The sequence below is a fragment of the Rhinolophus sinicus genome, linkage group LG10 (genome assembly GCF_036562045.2).
Source record: "Rhinolophus sinicus isolate RSC01 linkage group LG10, ASM3656204v1, whole genome shotgun sequence".
NCBI lineage: Eukaryota > Metazoa > Chordata > Mammalia > Chiroptera > Rhinolophidae > Rhinolophus > Rhinolophus sinicus.
In genome coordinates, this window is record NC_133759.1 from 96,038,058 (window position 1) to 96,057,303 (window position 19,246).

Consider the following 19,246-nt stretch of genomic DNA (forward strand, 5'->3'; position numbering starts at 1 on the left):
AGAGAACCCAGGACAGTCATCATGGAAGCCTACATTAAGGAAGGAACTTGGCCAGGCATTTGTCCTCCGTGTTTGTAATGCTCCTTTTCAGCCAGTACTTATGAGTCATCCTGATAACATTGGAATATCAATAAGCAAATGACTATATACAAGAGAACTGATAGGAAGGGAACTAGGAAAAAATCATGGCAACCCAGCTATAAACATCCATTTAACAAAAATTACTGAGCACCTACCAGGTGCTGGGTACCATACAGATATGAGGACATACAAGAGAAAGAAATACCAAGTGACCATAAAACCTAGGGGCTAATTAACGGCACAGGTGAAGGCCTACCTAGGTTCAAATCCCAGTTTCCCAATCAACTAGCTATATAAGATCTTGGCCTAGTTGTTCACCCTCTCCATTCTTTAGTTTTCTCATTTGCGAAAAGTAGACGACACATAACTCTGGTTGTTGTGACATTAAAAACCATAAAGCAGGGAAAAGGTTTAACCTACTCCCTGGTACATGGTAAGTGCTCAATAAAGGCGTTACCAATGAAAAAGATGATGATAAACAAATGCTGAATTTAAAAAGCCTCATAATAAGTTTGGACTTCACCCTCAGGGCAATGAGAATCTCATCAAAACATAATCAGATTCGATTTTAAAAATATTTTCATAAAAGAAACTTTATACACAAAGCAGAGAACATATATAATATACCCTCACATACATAATACTCAGATCCCACAATGGTCTAGATTTTGCCACATTTGCTTCATCGATCAGTTCTTTTCTTTGCCTTCCTTCCACAGTAGCATATTCACAACTCAACTTTCCTGTGTTCTTCCATTCGTTCAAGGATATCTGCTTCCTTTTAGTGGAGAGGCATTTAGAGCCCATAGTCTGGGTCCTAGGCTTACTCATGGTCCTTGGGTTGCTATTGTTTCCAGGCCTCCTCGGTAGACAGTTAGGATATAAGGATTTTTGAAAAAGAATCATGAGTTCATACTGATACTTACAATTCAATTTGAGGACATTTGCGAAGTAAGCTAAGTCAGACAGAAAAAGACAAATACTGAATAATACCACTTATCTGAGGAATCTGAAAAAATCTGAACTTGTAGAAACCAAGAGTAGTAGAATGGTCTTACCAGGGGCTGGGGGTGGGGCTGAGGAGTTGGGGAGATGCTGCTTAGGGGTACACACTTGCAGCTCCTAGATAAATGGTTCTGGAGATCTAGTGCACAGCATAGGGATTATAGCCAACAACACTGTATTATAAACTTCAAAATTGCTAAGAGACTAGATCTTTATTGTTCTCAGCACAAAAGAAGTGATAATTATGTGCCATGGTAAAGGTATTAGCTAACACTTCTGCAGTAATCATATTACAATATATAAATCTATCAAACCAACATGTCGTACACCTCAAATTTATACAATGTTGCATGTCAATTATATTTCAATTTTTAAAAAAAATCAAGGTTTTTATTAACTTCTAAAATAATAGTTATTTTATTTTGCTAAAAATCTTGTCCTAACAACATTAACATGTTACTTATTTGCTTTCTCCTATAGTATGTACTGTTTCCAAAATAATACCAATATTGCTATAATTTATAATATATATTCATATGAATGATACAATAGTTATATTTATATTACATATATAAGCATTATATTATATTTATAATATAAAATAATATTGCTATATTTATATTATAATAATGTGTTACTATGTTTGCAACATAAGACATTTTCATTTTTATAAGTCGAAAAGGGTCAAATATGGCAACTTTATATGGTTTACCCTAATACTAACAATAAGACTACTGAATGAAGTCTAATATTTATTGGCAAATTTTTTGGTTCTTAAAATATATTTCACAATGTAAATTCCAAATACTTTTCATGAAAGTTATGTGTGGTAATTATTTTCTTGGTGTGGTTAATGTCACCAATTTGAGAAACATTTTTTTAAATAAAATTTATTGGGGTAACATTGGTTAATAACATGATATAAGTTTCAGATATGCAATTCTATAAAAACTATGGAACGCTTCACACATTTGCAAGGCATCCTTGCACAGGGGACATGCTAGTGTTCTCTGTATCGTTCCAATTTTAGTATATATATGTGCTGCTGAAGTGAGCACCGTTTTGTTTTGTTTTTTAATTTCAATTTAGTTTCAGGTTTTAGAAATCTCTTATTTTATTTTACTTTTACGTAGTGTTATATTTTATTCCAAAGTCAAGATTTATAAAAGGACATATTCAGAGAAATTTTGCCACCAAACTATGTACTCCCTTATGCATTTCCCCCCCTATTATTTTTATTAGTTTGGGGCTTATCTTTCCAGAGTTTCCCTTTGCAACTATATGCAAACAGTATGTACATACATGGGTATGTGTATGTATGTGGTTTCCCCTTTCTTACACAAAAGTTATGTATCTGTGTCATGCTTTTTTCTCATGAGAGTATCAGATTAGCATTTTGAAAAGATCATTCTGTCTCCTGTAGGGAGAAAAGTTGGGAAGGAGATGTTCCTTCTGGAAGTGGGGAGGCCACTACAGTTGTCTAAACAAGGATGTGTTGGTAGCTGGGACTAGGGTGGTGGCCATGGAGATGGAGAGAAGTGGACAGGTTGGAGATAAATTCTGGAGTTTGAAAGGACAGATTGTTGCAAGGTAGGGGGCACCCCCAGCTTTGTGCAAAAACTCCAGGCCCTCCCCCTGGTCACATTTATATTCCCAGTGGGATGAAATTTTCTGTGGAATAGAAGACTGGACCATATCCACACTATTTCATTTTTTTAATTTCTTATAGAAAATTTCACACATATGTAAACTAGAAGAGTATAATGAACCCCCAAGATACTCATCACAGAGATTCAACAATTATCAACCTATGGTCTACCTAATTTTATCTATACTCCCAACTACTCTCATCCATCACACTTCTCTACTCCCCAAGAATATTCTGAGGCAAATCCTGAGTATCCTATCATTTTATCTGTCTGTTCAGTCTTTTTCTAGCACCTTAGTGAGACATTGTTATCCAAATTCTACTGTCCCTTTCTCTGATCCCTGCCACTCTGCTAACTGACTCATTAAAGTTTATTCCTTTTGTGTAAGGCTTTGATCCTTTTAAAAATTCAACACGGCTTATGTTTCACTGGTACCCAATGCACAGTTTGACTTAAAAATAGAATCGTTCAGTTTGCCGGAAGGTAGTGAAGGAGAAAAAGGTCAGATATAACGGTGACTGATTCATCCTCACACACTCCTTGGAGTCCGACTTCCCCATGAGAACACTTCAGTGTGGTTGGCACTAGAAAGCCTTAGCTGAGTGCCCCTTGTGCCTGCAGGGCCAAGAAGAGGGTGTACCTCGTTCTCTTAGAGACGCTCCTGACTGATGTCAACCAGGCAGCCTCTCCTCCTGGACTTCGTAGAGTGTTGTGACTCAGAGATCACTTTCTTCTCACGTCCCCAAACACTTGGGCTACATGGTGTCCCAGGCTATATACTTGCTTAAGTGGCAGGCCCTTCATCCCACTTAGGGTCTTCATTGTCATGACCTGACAATTGCCTGCAGCTCTCCTGACTTACCTCCATAGCCTTTGCTCCAACATCTGCTTTATTACACAAGCTCTTCCTGCACGGGTTACCATGCAGCGCTCAGTTACTGGCAATTTTAACTTCCTTTAGACCTCCATTTTCCCACCTCTGTGTAAAAAAGAATCCGTTTTACTACTGACTTCCTCGATGTGACACCTAGCACCATTTACCTGGCACATACTGTTGTTATTGCATTTAACTTAGGTATCTCGTGGGTACCAGTAGAACTGCCAGGAGAACTCTGACCAAGGAAAGACTCTTAATCATTGTGAGCTCGATAGTTCATCTCTAGAATGGAATTCTAAAATGTTCAGTAAGATGTTGTGTGGATTAAACAAAAAAAGTGGATATAAAAGTGGCAAGTGCTGTGCCTGGCACATAGTAAGTGCTCAGCACAGACTTGGGTGCTTGTGAGAGCCTGGGTCAGTGGTTGGGGTGGGGATGTCTCTCAACGGGTCCTTCTTCTCAGGGTGAAAAGATTTAGGCATCGTCCCTCAGGTGGGAAGAGAAGCAGGGCAAGATGTCCCTGCCAACCTAACTGGTCTGATGTCAAAAGGCTGTGAACAGAAATTATTCTCCTTGGGAACTATTTGGACTCTAAAACAGGCTCATCTCCGAGCATAAATTCGTTTGGCTAACCCGAATAGTTTAATAAATGCCGCAGACTTCCAGAGTTCCACAGGTGTCTTAAAATGAGCTTGTTCCATGATTTATCAATTTCCTCCCTCTTATCAACAATAGTCAATTAATCATTTATCTTTTTCTGGAGCTAGGAAATCAATCCATTTTAGGTAGGTTATGACTCTAGTTCTAGAACTCAGTAGCCTTTGTGCTACTAAACTCAGTTGAACAGGCCCCCAGGGAGAAAGATACAGCACCATAGTGGAAAAAGTGGTTTTAATTTTAACTTTTATTCGGTATTAACCATTTTCCCACACTGCTTTGTAAATCACAGTGAGTAAAGAGAACAAAGTAATAAAAGCAAAATATGTTCAAGTAAAACTCCGCAGTGTAACACAGTAGTAGATGGTGGTGCCCTTGGAAGTTTATCTATTTTTTAATGTCGCTTTTGCTTGTGAATTTGAATTTTCAGAAGGCAGAAGAAAGCCTCATTTTGATTTGTTTAAAAGTAGTTTAGGGTGTTTTTGAATCAGTGCAATAAATGCACCCCCAAAGCTCTCCCCTTCCTCCAGACTGCCATTCTTGATTACCTCCTCTAGTTTCTAGTAACGAGCAGGGAGGATATTAGCCTCACATTTTCTAAGGTTTGTTTAGGTCCAGTGTGTTAATGCATCTCTGTACACAGCCGACTTGCATCATGTATGCATTGAACTCTGTGAATTCAACTACCTGCATTTGGCAAAGGAGGAGAGAGGGAGCGAAAATTCAGATTTTTGTTAGTATAAGTATGTCCCGTGAAATATTTGGGACATACTTATACTAAAAATTATTCTTTACTTACCGAAATACAAATCTAATAGGGTGTCCTGTATTTTCTCTGACAACCTTATGTAGCTTAAAGCACTTTTGGACCAGTAAAGAATAACTTTTGGCTGCCCTGGCCATTTCTGGCCTGTTCTGTAGCTGTCCAACACACTTCTTGAAGACCAGAGTTACTGCAAAGTCATGGAAGAAGGAGAAGGTGGACTTCCCACTGGGGACAGTCGAGAGGTGCAGAGCTCCTCTGTCCCTGGTGAATCCACTGCTTCGCCCACCACTAGCCTCTCCATTCAGAAGACATGTCAGGCGAGAGCAGCGGGAATTCTCACATCCAGCCTCCTTCTCCCCTGACCTTACTAACTTAGGATGGTTTCCACAATTTTGTGGACATAACTGGGTAATCTAATAAAGGTAGATTAAATTACAGCCGAGTATTTTCAGATCTGAACATGGGAAAAATGTATCCTGTTTCAAAAAACCATATACCGCCGCACACTTGTTTTGTTTTTCTTTTATGTGGGAACAGGGCAAACAGGAACTATCTCGGGTGATTGTATGTGAAAGTTCTTGCAGCTGTGTTCGTTTTTGTAACAAAAAAAGAAAGAAAGCGAAGGAAGAGAGAAAGCCCACAAATCCACAAAATTGTATTTTACCACATACCAAAGATATCAGGGACCTGAACTACAGCTTCAGAAATAAATATTTTATGTAAAAAATATAATAAAAGCTGGACCACCACACACACACACACACACACACACACACACACACACAATCGCATCCCCCATTTCTGAAGGTTCTTCAAGTAACAAATGCTGGCTACCGAACACTTACGTAATTTTGTGAGCAGAAAAAAAGAACATGGATTTGAACCAAATGAAATATTGGCCCGGTTCCGGTTCAGCAGGCAGCATATTTAGATATAGAGATTTTGATCTGGTTCAATAGGTTTAGAATATTAGTGGAGTGAACTCGAGTTTTTTGGTTCACAGTGGGGGTTAAGTCCCAAGAGAGAGAAAACGATGTTCTTTCCTACTTTGCATCTTTAAACAAATCTGTGTTTCTCTTATTTATTGTTTGGCAATATTAGCTTTGCCCAGTGATCTAATGCATAATGTTGCGTCTCCAATGAAGTAGAGCTTCTTTGCTGACAATGTGTGGGTGTTTCTTGGCCGTTTTCTCATGAGTGCAGTATGATGGGCAGGACATATGTTAAATCCAAAAGGCGAGGGTTGACCAGAAGACCATTGGAAATGGAGTCGAATTCTCTTTTGGATAACCTCCCCAGTTTTGTTTTCTTCTTGCCTCAGCAAATGCATCTGGGACTTCCCAAAACTCAGAAGATCTAAGATGAGATGCTAAGGGCTTCCGACAGCATACGAGGCTTTCCTTAATTCAGGCAGTACAAATTCTCAATCTGGTGGCTGAAGCTGATCTTCCCGTGTTTTAAGAATAAAGTGTCTGAAAACAAATCAAGAATAAATGCCCCCCCAAAAAAAAAAATTGTTGAGCAGTATAATTAAGTGTCCAAGAGAACAAACTGTTCTAAGCACTGTAGAACTCTTTAGAAATATCTTTCTATTCAGTGTACAAATTACAGCTACTTTAGTTGTTTATTTTTAAAGTTTTCCAAAAATTTTTAAGAAGAAATGGGTGAATCCTCTCTCTCCACCACCACTCCACAAATATACCTCTAGCATCCAAAATGTATCTATGAAAAGCATGAGGGGTATCCATCCTGGTTTGATTACATACTCAGCCCAATATCCTTCAATTCCTTTAATACAGACTTTTAAATTCAGCTACATAGAAAGGTCAAGCTATCCAGGGCCACCATTCCTTGGTTTTGCAGTCGTGTAAACTGCGGTTCAGAGAGGTGAAGTGACGTGCCCGTGGTCACATGATTCGTGCTTTATGGAGCCAGGACTAAAACTTGAATCTCCTGTTCTTGGGTCTGAGCATAAGGAGCATTGATGCTCGTCACAATGTTCCCAAAGCCTCACAACAACCCAAATCATCCCAGAACGACTGTCCTGGAACGACTGACCTTCAGCCCTTCTCCAGTCCTTACGAGGCAAGAAAGAGAAGAGAGGCCATTCTGGAAAGATGTTGAACAATCCCAGGATTGAGTCAAAAGGAGTTTCTACCTGACCCTTAGTTACTGAAAGAAGTTCCCAACAACCCAATTTCCATATGCGTTATGAGCTGTTTTGCATTGTTTAGGGGGACCCTACATTCTATGTATCCCCTTTTCCCTATCAAAAAAAATATATTTGCTCACCCACGTGTAAGCCACTGGATATTATAAGCTGTCTTTAGAGTCCTGCATATCATTTGCTTTTCATTAGGGCCCCGGGGCCTTGTCTTTTAGAACCCTGCTATCTGTTAAGCACCAAAGGACGATGAATCAAAATCTTGCCATTGCTCTTTTTAACTCCGTGAGGACGACCAGGGTGCTCAGCTTCCGTTCTTCTTTTATGACAACAGCTGCAAACCCCTACTCTTGGTTGACAGAGAAGAAAAAATCTGTAAACATCCTGGGATTAATTACTACTGGGATCTGTCTGCCCATCCATGCTAATAAAATATGAGACTTCCTTCTATTTCTCATCTTTATTTCCTCAGAGACACCAAAAAACAGCCCTCCCTAACAAAGTGGAATGAATCTGATTAAGGCAGGAGCCCAAATCCTTCATCAGACTGTCAGAAAAAGAAAAAAGAAAAAAAAAAAGTACGTGTGTTTGTTGGGGGTAGGAGGGTGGCATTCAATAGACAGTGCCTATGTGAACTTTTGTCTCCCGGAGCCCACTGTCACCGGCCAGACTAGCATCCGAGGCAGCCAGTGGAAGGGCCTGACATGCAGCCCTGTGTTTTGCGAAAACGAATTTTCTTCCCAACCGTCAAGACCTCAGCCACTGGGCTTTCTGGCAAGTCTGGCTCTTTTGCCAAGGCAGGAATGTCTTAAACCCGAAAGGAATGTGCTGTTTCCCTGGCCTGCATGGGTTCCTGGGGCCCGAAATGCCAGCCCCGGTTGTGCTGGGCATTGACCAGTTGTGATGAAAATCAGCCAGAAGCAGTGCCAAGGCTCTTGACATGGTACCCCCTCAGGCAAGTGCTCCCATTCTTTGGAAAGAAAAGAGGAAAGCAAGGTTAGGGAGATAGGTTCTTGAGGCAGACGTACTTTCCCACAATGCTACTCTTCATGCAGCCAGTTCCTGCGTCTTGTTTCCCTGCTGTTTGCGGTCCCCAGCACATGTCATGGCATGTGGGTGACATCTGTGCGAGGGATGTGTTCTGGTTAGACTAAGCAGGTGTCATGCGCAGCAGGTTTGTTTACCAGTGAGAAAACTAAGCCCTAGAGCACTTCAGCATCTCACACCAGGTTACGAGCAGAGGTCAGAAACTTAACCTCCAATACACTGTACTTACTATACTTGTAAGTCAGTAGTTCCGAGGACCTGGGTTTTTGTCTTGACTCCTCCATTTCCTTGCTGTGTAACCTTGATCAAGTTATATAACTTCTCTAAGTCTCGTTTTCCTCATTTGCAAAATGGCGTTAATAATGTACCCGCACCATACATTAATATAATTAATGTAATAGCTATCAACTATTATTCTAGGAATGTCTCAAAAATCCAGACTTTGTTAAGTAAGAATTTGTGATAATTCAGGCGAGAACGTGGCTGGTGTTGACCCTTTTCAAAATCTATGAAGAACTCCAAGCACTTAAGAGCTGTTTAGAACTCATTTGAGGGAAAGAAGAGACAAAAGATTAATAATGCAAATGGAAGGTCTTAACAACATTTGGGAGACAGTGTGTTTAAACTGCTTAAGAGGACAAATTGTTTTTAAAATGTCAAATTAGGTGTTCTTAGGAGCATTTACTTACAGATAATCCTGTTATGATCATTATAAATACTTCTCTATTCATCAAAGTAGGTTCCCTAAGGGTTTCTACAACAGTTATTTATTAGCCTGCCACTAGTTAGTACTGGGGCTTAAAAGTAACAGAACTGCGTGTCCCTTAAAATATTTTTGTTATTGATCTTCTCACTGGTTCCAGGAAGCCCATGTCTCCCAGCATGGATGCTGCCATCCCTTCAGTGGCTTGCACAGAGCAAGCTCCTCCTTCCCTCCAAATCTTTGCACTGCTGTTCCCTCTGCCAGGATTACCCTTCCCCAGATCTTCACAGAGAATTTTCCTTCTCATCCCTCAGGAGCCAGGGCAGTGTCACTCCTCAGTGAGCACCTTCCTGTAAGAGCCCTCTTGCCCTCACTCTTCCTTACTCGGCTTGGTTTAAATGACTTCATTCCCAGCCTCCACCGAGAACTACCCAGGACCTGGGTGGGTTTATGAAATGCCCGTCTTCACCCTCCAGGCTGGGTGCTTCGTGAGAGGAGAGGCTCTCCTGTTTTGTCCCAATGCCTGGTGCATAATAAGTGTTCGGGAATTATTCAGAGAATGAATGAAATGTGCCGTTTCTAGACCATTTTGGAGGCTGGGTTAGCAAAAGTTGATCCGAGAGCTGATCCTGACAGACCTGAACAAACAAACAGAAAGTTCTTAAACCTCTTTAGCAATGAGAGTGCTTTCTCTCAGAAATAGCGTACAATTTTTGCATTTTTATAGCAAATCAGCTGCAATATTGGCAAACATCTGGTAGTCAGGGAGATGAGGACTTTCTAAAAGGTGGTTAAAATTGACTAATGTTTTCACGAAACAATCGACAATAAACCTTACCTTCTCTCTCTCCCCTTATCCCACCCACACGACTCCACTGTCCTTTATGAAAGCTTTAACCTAGAAACGCTTGTGACCAAATGCCTTGTTTCATGAAATTTATTCAAGCTGGAAGAAGATAGTAATGGTGTCATTTATACAGTAGTGAAAACTCTCTGCTCGATAAATATTAAATCAATCATCCAGGAAATCTAATATAAACAGTGTGTTGTCATTGATTAATTTATTTAAGAATCTCCATCTAATTTACTCTCAGAGGAGCCTCATGGAAAGTTCATTATTTGATGATGAACAGATTGATGCAACCTTGTACTAATGAGGAAAGTTACTGACCCACAAGGAGGACATGCCTTGTTAAAGGAAATCCAGGAAATCAGTGGGGACAGACGAGAAAGGAGAAGTCTGACTTCTCCATCTCTCTCCACTTGTCTACCCTCTCTCTCCCCTGCCTCAGGTTTTTTTCTTTTCCCACTTTCAAATGTTCTCTTCCCTTTCATCCCTACTCCCCTCTCCACCCTTCTCTAAACCAGCTCTCAAGTATAGCCTTTGCACGCAGATCTGTATATTGAAGGTAACTGGATAAGGAGAAGGTGGTTTCACCAACTGGTGCTGAAAATGATACATATAAACTCAGGCTTCCAAACTCAGATACCGAAAGAGACTAGGCAGATAATTTAGGTAAGTGAACCAGGCTGAGAGCCATGCAATAGAGAGTGGTGGGGACTGTGGCAAACCAGAGATGGCATCTGCTGAGGGTAGCTGCTGCTACCTAGCTCCAGTCCATTGTTGCCATGCAGAAGTGTGAACCCAGCATGACCAGATTTTTTTCAACTGGATATCTAAGTCTTTATGGGAAATTTTCCAAATTTTAAAACTCTATATGGGCCCCCAAATTAGTGTTTGGCTGGATTCAGCCTATGGGTTGGCCACTTACAACCTCTAATGTTAAATGTCCCTGGCTCAGCGTCCCTATCAAAGGCTGAACCCTCTCCACTTCCTGGGTACACATCTTCCTGCCTGACTCTCACCACCACCCCTACCATGCCCAGCATCTGCTCCTATTTTTTTTAATAAGTTCATTTCCTTTCTCTCTCTTTTGCTCTCTCTGTGCCCTGTGTCTCTTCTCCTTCCCTTTGCCTCTGATGTTTACAAACTTGTGTTACCCTGCAAAGCAGAGTCAGCAGAGAGAAAAAGAAAGGTGGAACTAGGAGGAGTGGGGACTCATTCACCAGGCTCAGGCTGGAGGTTGTAGAGCAAAAGGGGACAGACAGAATGGACCAAAGGGGACGGACAGAATGGACCGAGGGGACTCAGCTTGGCCACAGCTCCTAGGCACTTGCCAAGATCCAGCTTAGACAAGGTGGAGAGTAAATGCCAAGGCGAGAAGACAGCGCTCCCAGCACCTCCCAGGCTCTTCTTGCACTTTCCTCCAAGCTTCTCCCGCCCTGGTTCTCTAGTCCCATAATAACAATGTCTGAAAGTTCCAGAGGGCTTTCCACATGATCCGAGAATGACAAGTAAACAACTGAGGGAAAAGAACCTCCAGTGCCTTCCAAAGCAGAATTCTGGGCTTAAGTTGTGAGGCAACTTAATGTGGACACCAGTCCACATTCTGTCTTGGTGGGAGACTCTGCCACACAGGTCAGGGTCCAAGATGGCAGCCAAGAGAAGGAGCTGACATCAGCCACAGCTCTGTCCCCACAGCCCAAGGCACCATTTAATAGCCTGTCTTCCAAGAACGGAGAAATGTAGAGGTCACAGTTTCTACAGAAAGATTCTCTAATGCTTTACATGTATTATCCCATTAATTTTAGTTACTATTAGCTCTATTTTGTAAATGGGGAAACCAAGGCATAGAAAGGTTAAATAATTTACTCAAGGTCACAAATACACCGTTTTCAAGATTACGATGAAAACTCAATGGGATTCTGCATGTGCTATATTAATAAGATGCAAAGTACCTTAGAAGTATTCATTTTCATTTTAAACTAATTGATACACAGCTATTAGCAGCAGATAATATGTTAATATATTACCCTTCCCAGGGGACTCATTCGTTCAATAAACATTGATTGCACATCTACTATTGCACCCTAGATGTAGAGATGCATATGGAAGATTCTAGAATCTCCATGACTTAGTCCAGAGTGGGGCCATGACAGAAAGATGAGGAGGCCGCTCTCCTCCTACCATGTGGCCCTAGACTAGGCGTACCACTTGACCTAGTTCTTAAACTGGGTTGTCCTTAAACTGGGTGCTTTGCAGGGGTGCTGAGGCCCTCTGCTGGATCCACTGCCTGCCTGGTGAGTGGACAGTAAATCCTTAAATCCTTGCTCCACTCAATGGCACCTTTGCTACCTTGGCCTGCTCTGCACCGGGGCCCCTTCCCAGCCTCTCCTTTCCTCACATTCCTACTCCTGGGTTCCAGAGCCAAGTCCACGGTAGGTCACCTTGATATGATTATAAATGGCAAGTTCCAGAAGAGGCCCTAGATCAAGGGTGTCCAAACTTTTTTCAACGTTTTTCACCACGGGCCATATGCGGTAAAAGACACAAACAGCCGGGCCACCAACTCGAGGTGAAGTACGTATTGCCTCACCTGGTTTATTTAAGTAAACTAAATATATTTTTGGAATTTGCTGCGGGCCAATTAAAAATGGATTGTGGGCCGCAGTTGGCCCACAGGCCGCAGTTTGGACACCCCTGCTCTAGATGAATCTGCTTACCTTTCCTTCTCATGGGACAAACCCTTTTTTCCTACTTTGGAGCATTTAAAGGGCATCCGGAAAGCCCAGGATGTGGTGGCCCAGTCGTGCATATTGGGAAGTCCTGGGGTTCAGGCCAGCTGGTACTTGTCAGTTTGGAAAGTGTCTTTCCATTTTCTCCATTAGGGAACTGGGAAGGCTGGTCAAGATGTTCTCGGGGTTTCCTTACTGTTCTCACTATCACAGTCAAAGGATCTTTGTAGACACTCAGACAGATTGAGGGATTTGTAGGGTCACTCTAGGCAAACCCAAGCTTTCTCTCAGCAGGGTGGACACCCACCTCGACTGTGCAATTCAGGGGTGGAAATTCCTCCCACCTTCCCCCGTGAAGCCACTCCCTTCTTTGATGCTAGAAACTCTCCCATGTTATCATTATTTTGGAAAACTGAGTCCCCGTTAATATACAGTATTCTTGCAGAATCTTAGCTTTAAGCATCCTCAGCTCAGGAGGAAGATGCATCTTGGGACTGCATAAGAAAACTTTCAGTAGGGCGTGAAGTTGGCAATTCCCAGGGGAAATAAATCAGCCAGGACTTTGGGGAGCTGGCAGGAAGGAGACATTAGATGCGGTCTCCGGGGAGGGGAAACGACATTTGTCTTTTCACTGCTATATCCCTGGTATGCCCGCAGCCCTCTTCTATCATTAAGCCCATCTCTATTTGACATACAGTGAATGAACAAACCTCAGCTTTCGATGAAAGAAGATGGAGTACACTCCTGGGAAAAACTTCATGCTTTCTAACAGAGGGTGAATAAAAACAGCCCAAAATGAGCTGAGAAAGCACAGATAATCCAGAGTTGCTAGAGATAGAGGGCCCACTGTGTGCCTGCAGAAGGGAGCCTGGAAGAGGCCCGGAGGGCAGGCCAGTGGCACCCACGACCAGCCATCAGCTTCTGTTCTTTTGACGTCATTCACATTGGTGGGGCTCCTGGTAGGAAAGGCCATCCACTTAATGGCTATGAGTACAGGCTTTGAAAGCAGAGAAGCTTAACCTTGAATCTTGATCCTGTCGATGGGCAGCTGTATGATACCAAAAACATGACGTCATTTCTTTGTGCCTCATTTCCCAGTATGTTAAAGCAGGGTGCTAATAGTAACTAGCCCATAGGGTTGTAATAAGGGTGGAAGGTAAGACTGTTTGCAGAACACCTGGCCCAGTGCTGGCACTGAGCAATGCTCAGCAAATGATAATGCTGGTGGTGATATGGAAAAGATGAGGAACAGTGAATTCTAAGGAACTATGTTTATGAATGTCAATGTCACTTGGCATGTGGGTAAAGGAATGTTTCACCCAATATGATCTGACACCAAGGGTCAGGACTCCTCTGTGTCTCATTTTCATCTTCTGCAAATTGAATATAATAATTATATCTACCTCATAGGATCTGAGGAAGTATTTACTTATAGAGCAAATATTTATTAAACAACTATTATGTGCCAGGAGCTGCCCTGTGCACTCGGAATACATCTGTGAACCACACAAAGATGCCTGCCCTGGGAGCCACAGGCAGACCTTTTGGAGCAGTTCCTGGCACTTAGTAAGTTCTCAGGGAAAGAAAATTAAGAGGGTGTCAGAGATGAAAGAAGGTGAGCCACAGCCTAATACAGCTTCCTAGACTCAAAACCCAGTTTTACCATTTACCCAGCTTTGTAACGATGAACAGGTTCTTAACCTCTCTGGGTCTCAGTCTTTCCCATCCATACAAAGGGCATAATAATTCCCTTCTTGAGGGTTGTGTAGTAGCAGAAGTAAAGTGCTGGGACACACGTTAGGCCATCTATGCAGTTGGTTCCTGTATTCGTTTCCAAGGGCTGCTGTACCAAACTTGTTGGCGTAAAACAGTAGGAATATTTTTCTCTCACAGTTCTAAAGACTACTGTGTTTCCCCGAAAATAAGACATAGCCAGACTATCAGCTCTAATGCGTCATTTGGAGCAAAAATTAATATAAGACCCAGTATTATATTATATTATATTAATATTATATGAGACCAGGTCTTGTATTATATTAAAATAAGATAAGGTATTATATTATATTGTACCCGGTCTTATTTTAATGTAATATAAGACCAGGTCTTATATAATAGTAATATAATATATTATAATATGTTATATTATAATATATTTCATATTATGTTATATTATATTATATTATATTATATTATATTATATTATATTATATTATATTATACCTGGTCTTATATTAAAATAAGACTGGATATTGATATTTTAATATAATATAAGACCTGGTCTTATATAATATTAATATAATATATTATAATATGTTATATTATAATATATTGTATTTTACATCATATTGCATTATATTAGACCTGGTTTTACATTATAGTAAAATAAGACCGGGTCTTATATTAATTTTTGCTCCAAAAGACGCATTAGAGCTGATGGCCGGGCTAGGTCTTATTTTGGGGGAAACACAGTAGAAGTCCAGAATCAAGGTGTGGTCAGAGTTAGCTCCTTCTGGAGGCTCTGAGGGAGAATCTGTTCCATGCCTCTGGTTCCAGCTTCTGAACCAGAAGGAGCTGCAGGCACCCTTGGCATCCCTGGGCATGTAGCTGCATCTTTCCAACCTCCGCCCCCATCCTCACATGTTTTCTACTCCATGTGTCCATATGTCCACTCTTCTTCTTATGCGGTCACCAGTCATGAAACTTAGAGCCCACTCTAATCCAGTGTGACCTCTTCTTAATATCGGCTAAAGCCCTATCTCCAAATACGGTCACAGTCTGAGGTTCCAGGCAGACATGAATTTAGGGGGACACTGTTCAACTCACTGTGGGTTCTTGCAAACTCCTCCCCCTCGTTGCAGGGTTTCTGAGCCAAGAGAGTGGGATGCTGCAGGCTTTGTGGTCAGAACCTGGGGAGTGTTGCGTCCCCCCACCCCACCCCAGTTCCATCCATATCACCTCCAGAAAGACCATACTGTCCCTCTGTAAATAGCTACAGAATTTTCACAGGGAATGGGCCAGAAGCCTACAAACACTTGGCAATCATTTGATTGGTAAACAGGGAGGCAGGTTTGGAAGTTTCCTCCCGTGTGTACACCATCAAGAAATGAGGCATCACTCACCTTGGAAAATGACTCCATTCTTTCCAGACCAGTTGGCGATTTAACTCCAATAGTCGAATAACTCATAACCCAAGGTATTTATTAGTCAATCCATTACCTTTCTTGACTATTATATTTACATTTCAGCAGAAACTTTTTGGAGGCAAGGTTTTAAATCAAGGGAGTGACTCTAATGGTGGAAATTTCAGGCAATTTGGTGGGCTGCTATGGGAAGGTATTTGGAAAAAGGTAAAGGCTGGCCTTTCAGTTTCACTCTGCAAACAGTTGTTGCACGGCTCCCACACTCAGGGCCCTGATTCAAACACCCACGTGGAACCCACTTAAGAGTAAAACCCAATTCCTGCCTGTCAGGGGATTCATGATAAAGTACACACAAGCAGCAGGAAAGCAAGGCAGGCTGAGCAGTGCATTATGAGACAGATATGAAGGGCACACGTGGGAGAAGCAGAGATTAACTTCAATGGTAATGAGGTGGGAAGTTATATTGAAAAACCTCGAGAAACAGGCACATTTTAAAGTGTGAGTCAACAAATGGAGGTGGAGAGTGGTGGCAAAAGCGTAAGCAAAAGCACAGCAGTGGGGGAAGGCAGAGGACCCCGGGTGGCTGCATGTTATCTGGTCTAGTGGTCAGATTGTGTGGTGAGACTCTGTGGGACATGAAGCCTAGAGGATGAAGTTTTGATGCCGGGGGGCCTGTGCTGCCAGGCTGAGGCCGTGGGGTTTGATCCTGACACCGCAGCTGATAAATGAAAGGTGCTTCAGAGCACCTGTCTGCCTGGCATCATGCTGCTGCCCTAGCTCTGGGCATCATAGAAGTTACTTAACTTCTTGGAGTCTCTAAAATGTCAATGGTACCAGTCCTATGTCACAGCCTCCTCGTGAACACTCGATAAAGCAATGCATGCAACCGCTGAGGACAGTGCCAGGTACACACTAGGCAGTTAATATATGCTCGTTATGAACTGTAAAGATTTGGGGCAAGGGAAGTGATCACACTGAGGCTTTGTTGGTGTTTTCAGGATGCCAGTTCATGGCTAACCAGACAAGCTGTGTGGCCGAGTGAAGGAAACTGAGCGAGTGGAGGGTGGGAGCGCTGCATTCGGGCATAAGGAGGTGGTGGGCTGACGGGAAGGGCGGGGACGAGTCTGCAGCTGGGGCTGAAGGGAAGCTGAAGTTTGTCAGCGGCCGAGGGAATCGGTACTTCGGTTGTGCCGGGGGAAGCAGCTTCTCTTCTAAGAGACGGTAGAAAGGAGCTCAGAGTCCAGAGTATCTCTCGGAAGCTACTTACCTGAAGGGGGCAAGGACAAAGGGAACAGCGTGGACAAAGGCCCACAGGTGGGGTGGAATGCATGGAATAGCCGAGCAGGTGCTGGGCAGGTGTACTTGTCTTGCAATGTGCTGGTACCGGCTCTAACAGTGCCCAGCAGGGGAGCTTGGCACGCGATGTCCTGCTTTTGTCTCGTTTATTCTGGAACCTGCGTGTCATCTCTCTCCCCTGCTTGTGCATATTCTATTGTTCTTCACGGCCCTGTTTAAGGCTCGTGCCCTCCTGGCAGCCCTTGCCTAGTCAGTCCCTCCTTCGCAGAACCAGTTGTGCTTGACAGACTCATGCTGTTCTTTGCCAGACAAGGACAGCTTCTCAGAGGTTTCTCGTGTAGAGTCAATGAAGCAACCCTTGTAATGCGCTCAGCAGAGTACTGGTGCCTCGTCAGTGCGCAGTAAACAGCGGCCCCTCTCCTGCTGCTGCTCCTCCCCTGCACGTGGACATCACGGCCATTGCCTGGGGACATGTGGTGGATGGCATCCTTGGGGACAACACACTCCTGGAGACGCGGGTCCATGGGCATTAACTGTTCTGCCAACCTTTTCTCTCTCGCTCAAAAACATCCTGGAGAACCGCATGAATGAATGTGTCATTATTATTATGATAGCCGTGAATCCACTCTAATTCACGTTTACTTTTTAAATCATCTGCCAACAATGGTACATTAGCTTCATGAGTCACAGGTTCCTGGTGACATACTTCATGATACAGGGTGACTCACAAGTGCACTGTCATCCTGAAGGTGAGAACTCCTGCTGTAGGTTTTAGCTTGTATTAGTTCTGCCTTCCTGGACAGTGATGCTGGCTGGCTTCGTCCCTGCCCACCATGGCACCCAGCACTGTGCGTGGCAAGTAGCTGTTGTCAACTCGTCATCATGTGCTGATCAACTGATATCAGGCTTAGCAGGTTCGGGCTTATATTCCACCTGCAATACTCATGCAAAGATATGGGCTGTTCAAATGCTGAAACTTTCAGAAGTATGTCTCTCGTTCTGCCCAGCCCCTATGCAAATCTCTATGAAGGGAGAAAAACCTGTATATTTGTCAGGACTTTTTTGAGGTACGAGTGATAAAAACCTAACTCAAACTTTTTTACCTCCAAAAGGGCAAAAATTGGTCTACATAACTGAAAAATCCAAAGGTGTAGTGAAGTTCAGGTATGGCTGGATCCAGGTGTTCAAATTTTATCAGCAGGAATGTGTCTCATTTAGTCCCTCAATTCTGTTTTTCCTCTAAATTGTCTTTATTTTTAAGCATGTCCCATAGAGTTGGTGGCAAAGACAGCCACCAACAGCCTCAGGCTTATATTCCATCAGCTTGACAATAGCAGGCAAAATCCTGTCACTTTTTTAATTGTTTTAGCAGAATCTGGACGTGACACTCATGGACTCAGAATAGGTCACATGTCTATACCTAAACCAATTCCTGTACTCAGTTTGACCTCATATTAGTCACGTGCTGAGCTTGGACAAACTCTATGCAAAACATCAGTTTGAGTGTTCAGAAAGGATGATTTCCCAAGAGGACATCTTGATACAGTTCCTAGAGATTGAAGAAATGGATGCTGGGAAGCACAAAATTTTGACATTTGGCAAGACTGAGGGAGGGACAATAATTATATGTAGAAGCTACAACTGCTTCCATGTCAACTGCCATCACCATGGTGAGAAAGACACTGATCCATTTCATCCTCTGTGGACAGAGGGAGGCCTTTTACAGCGAATTCCAGACCCTGATTTTGGTGTCAGCATTGCAAAGTTGCAGTTTTGAGGCTCTCCCAGACAGAGCCCATCCCCATCAGAATGAAGACTGTTGATGGCATCTGCTGAGCTACATGGAGAGGGACTTTGCATGCAACTGAGCCCAATTTACAAAACCAACATGGGGGACATCTGGGAGCAGCTGCTGGTCAGTTAGCAAGAAGGTGAATGCCTTTTGTCCTGGTCCGATTGCTCTGTCTCAAGAATTGCCTTCTTATGTGGCCCCAGAGAAGACAGTAACCTACCATTCCATCCCCATGCTTCATCTTCTCCTGTCCATTGTTTTCCAGTCCCCATAAACAAGAGTTGATTCTGGCCAACCCTGTAGCTGCCTTCCCCCGTGGAGAAATGTCTGGGTTTGGCAAGGAACATCTCCATCAAGATGAAGGTCTTCTTAGCCAGTGTGCTCTTGAAGAGAAAAAAAATACAACTGAAATATAAGTCTCACTTGTTGTGATAAACATTTTTCCTTTGTTGGGTTTTCCTGCTAGAGAACTATCCTGAGTGATCTTACTTGA

At 42.7% G+C, this 19,246-nt stretch overlaps 1 non-coding gene across 1 annotated transcript; it reads right to left on the minus strand.

Annotated features, from left to right (window-relative positions):
* Window positions 1–2,033: 2,033 nt before the first annotated feature.
* Window positions 2,034–2,144, minus strand: LOC141567411 (U6 spliceosomal RNA). The gene has a single exon (XR_012489994.1). It is a non-coding gene; the product is annotated as a U6 spliceosomal RNA (small nuclear RNA).
* Window positions 2,145–19,246: the final 17,102 nt, after the last annotated feature.